Genomic DNA, 3,261 nt, shown 5'->3' on the forward strand with positions numbered 1-3,261 from the left:
ACTCACTGCGTACTTTCTGATCAAGGCCCGAAGTGGCTGGCTCCTGATCCACTGCTACAACTTTCACCTCGGCAGAGCAAGCTCACATCAGCCGTGGCCTGCATCGTCGGAAACTACAATACAGGTTCTGGCCACTCCCAGATCTGTGCAAATTTAGCACCTCATCCAAGGATTCGTGAAGTAAAAATGACCTTAATCGATAGGTCTACGTTAGGTCCGGATAGGTCCACCAAAATTTTCGTTAGGTCCCTCATAGTTTTTTTACAAAAAATTTTTTTAATTTTTACTAAAAAAAAAAAAAATAGCACCTCATTCTATGAAAAGCTGGCTAATTTGATCAAAATCGTATTCTTTATCGTTAGGTCTGTATTGGTCTATGTTTTTTTTATATTAATGATTTTATTGTCGTTATTAATAATTATAAATTACCAAAATCTGCGCATGCGCACATCGCATCTAATACGGCGCACAATTTAATGTATACCCGTTTTGATTTTTCAACTTTTAATAATTCATTAGAAAAATATATTAATTCATGAACTGCTTTCAAAATGATTAATTAATAGCATTTAAATGAGCTTATACCTTTAAAAATGTCCATAGTTTGCAAGATACAAGGTAATTTTTTATTTATTTACATTTTTTAAAATATAAACCCATCCTGATATAATACACTCATAAAGAGCTTCGATTTGAGTATCCACATGCAATTTTGATATATTTTATATTGTTTACTGATAATATATTTAAATAATATTTACGTTATTTTTATTTTTTTCTTATTTCGCCTAAAACGTCAACTGACATGTTTTGCCGACATATCAGTAGTAAAAATAATTATTTGAGTTTACAATGTTGAAACCTTTTATACTACAGCTTGTAGACTCTGTTACTGCTTAATGAACAGTAATGATCTTATATAACATCATTACATATGTAAGTAGTTTAAAGTTAATGACCACGTGTTTTTGCTTATTTGTAACCAATAAATAAAATAATTAAGATTAAATAAAAAAATAATAAATATGTCAATAACGCCAAGAGTAGTGTAAGTATTTTTTATATATTAAATCAGTCAAAATTTTTTTCATATAAAGTTTATATTCGTTGATTATTAGCGCTTAAGTATGGAATTAGCGGGAAGTTGCAGGGATGGCCTTTAGGGTCAACCGTTTTCCTAATTTTTTTAATTAGATACAGATAGTAACACTGATCAAATCATTTTAATTTATATTTCATGCTTGGAAGAAGTGAGTTATTAGCCAAAAGTAAGTAAGCTGATACAAATTTGTATTAAAAAAAAATGTTACCAATTTTAAAATTAAGTTAATAAAGTATCAAATTTTGAAAACTATAATTTTCTATTTTTTATTGGTTTTATTTGAATTCCTTACTCATTGATTGGCTATTTAGGTTAACGCGCGCGAAACACAGTCGATTTAAATCTTCAATCATTAGAAAAATACGAAAACTAAATAAATTAATTAATTTTCTAATAATAATATAAGTATTTATTATTTTTATAATTAACTTGTCATATAAACAAACTAATTACGAATAAAAAAAAATAAAACTGATCACATTTAGATAATAAAAAAATAAAGTATGACACGTTGGTTTTTGTTGATCAAATAATTATTCAAGTTTATATGACGAGGTAAAAAAATAAAAAATTTTATTTTTGTTATTATTTATAAAAAAAGCTAACAATTGAAAAAATGCCTTTTTAAAATCAAAAATACGATCATTTGTATTGTATATATGACATGTTAAAATTTTTTTTTAAATTGAGAAAAAAAAGGTGGGCATCAATATATAATAACACAATCATGAGGAGCATACTTTGAAATAATCTTAAGTTTATTTAGATTACCAGAATCCCATGTTAAAAAAGTTTTTTGAATATAATTTTCATACGGTGAGTTAAAAATATAATTAAGGGCATACTTACTGGTATTTTTTTAGTATAAGCTGAAAGCACCGGTTGGTTTAGTTCTGCAGAAAAGCACGATGTACTTTCTTTCGAATGTATAACTCCAATTGAACAGTTTTGTAAAAGTATAATGCTTATCAGTTTATGTTTGTTTCGAATAACAAAAACGCCCTCATAATCTTATAATGGATAGAACGTATGCACTTTTAGATTTAATTGAAAATTACAAAGACTTAAATGAATTTAAAACGGATAAAATAATAGCTCAATTTAAACCGATGCTTGTGTTTAACGGAGATTTATTTGAAAATAATGATTTGTACAGTAGTATTAAAAATAGATAGATAGATAGATTTATTCATGTATAGTAGTGAAGACTACCTTTTACATTTTTTCATACATTCTCCTGGAATAAATATATATGTATATATAAGTACTACATTGTTTACACTGCTGTATTTATCACATATAAAAATATATCTTATGCTTTGTGCTGCTATTCTTATGTTCATCAGCTGCTTGAAGTTCTTCCCTTGAGGGACTTAACTGCCTCATTTTGTGATGCATCTCTTCCTTCTTGGACTTCCTTTGCTAATTTCTAGAATTTACCGAGGAATTGACGGATTTCATTGACTGGCTCTCCTCTGAGAGTCTGTCTTATAGTATTAAAAATATTTTAATTGATATGTTTCAACGAAAAGCCATTAATGATGTTAGGCTTTCAAGATTAGAACAGGTACTCAGCTTTACAGCTGTAGATGGCAAAATTTATTTAAAACATCATAAAGTGAGTTTATTGTTATTGATTGCTGTTGGTTTATTTTTGAAAATAATTAATCTGTTGATTTTTTTTACAATTTTTTAGAGTTTCATTGAAGAAATCTCGCAGTAAAGTTCCCAAATTCGAATTGGTGGAAATTAGACCGATCATGGATTTAATAGTTAGAAGAACAAAATTAACGTCTGATGACTTGTAAAAGCGAACGCGTGGAAGGCCTAAAGAAATCAAACCCAAAACGAAGAAAATATCAACTCTGACACTTTCTGTACGAAGTATGGTAGAATCCGAACAAAAACAGTTTCACTGTAAAAAAAAATCGCGCCAAGTCCACGTTCATAAGACTATTAAGAAAAAAAAATTTCTTATTTCTTTACAAAAATTTTATTGTAAATTTGAAAATTAAGAAAAAAATTTTGGAACGTATTTAGTGTGCGTGGTTGCAAAATATTTTACTTTTAATGAAATTCGTAAAATCTATTTACTAGGACTTTAAAAAAATTGAAATACACAATGACGCACACCAAGTACGTTCCAAAATTTTTTTTTT

This window comes from Cotesia glomerata, linkage group LG6, assembly GCF_020080835.1.
Source record: "Cotesia glomerata isolate CgM1 linkage group LG6, MPM_Cglom_v2.3, whole genome shotgun sequence".
Classification (NCBI taxonomy): Eukaryota; Metazoa; Arthropoda; class Insecta; order Hymenoptera; family Braconidae; genus Cotesia; species Cotesia glomerata.